We start from the raw sequence: 681 nt of genomic DNA, 5'->3' as shown, positions 1-681 counted from the left end.
TGATTTGATTCAACATTTCAAGTATGTTGCCTTTTCTGTTGAGAAAGGTTTAATGTTTGAATCATATCTTTTCTTGTTAGTCAAGTTTTTAATTTTTCAAAATCAAATCTTTTTAAAATGTTTTTCAAATCATATCTTCTCAATCACATTCTTTTTAAAACCAATCATATCTTCTTAACCACATCTTTTTTCAAAATAATTTTCAATCAAATCTCTTTGATTTCTAATTTCAAAATCTTTTTCAAAAATCACTTGATTTCTTTTCCACTTTCATTTTCGAAAATCAAGTAGTATTTTCAAAAATGTTTTCAAAATCTTTTACTTAATTTTCGAAAATTACTTCCCTCTTTCTCACATCCTTCTATTTATGGACTAACACTATTCCTTAATGAAAAATTCGAACTCCATCTTCTTTGATAAGTTCGAATTTTCCACTTCTGCCTTCCATTTTTCTTTTCCTCTGACACCTCAAAGAATCTCTATACTGTGACATAGAGGATTCCACATTTTCTTGTTCTCTTCTCTTTCTTATGAGCAGGAGCAAAGACAAAAGAATTCTTGTTGAGGCTGACCCTGAACCTGAAAGGACATTGAAGAGAAAGATAAGAGAAGCCAAAGCACAACTCTCTTTAGAGGACCTGACCGAATTCTTCAAAGAAGAAGAACACATGGCAGCCGAAA

The sequence above is a fragment of the Arachis duranensis genome, chromosome 10 (assembly GCF_000817695.3).
Source record: "Arachis duranensis cultivar V14167 chromosome 10, aradu.V14167.gnm2.J7QH, whole genome shotgun sequence".
Classification (NCBI taxonomy): domain Eukaryota; kingdom Viridiplantae; phylum Streptophyta; class Magnoliopsida; order Fabales; family Fabaceae; genus Arachis; species Arachis duranensis.
This window is presented reverse-complemented; position numbering follows the sequence as displayed.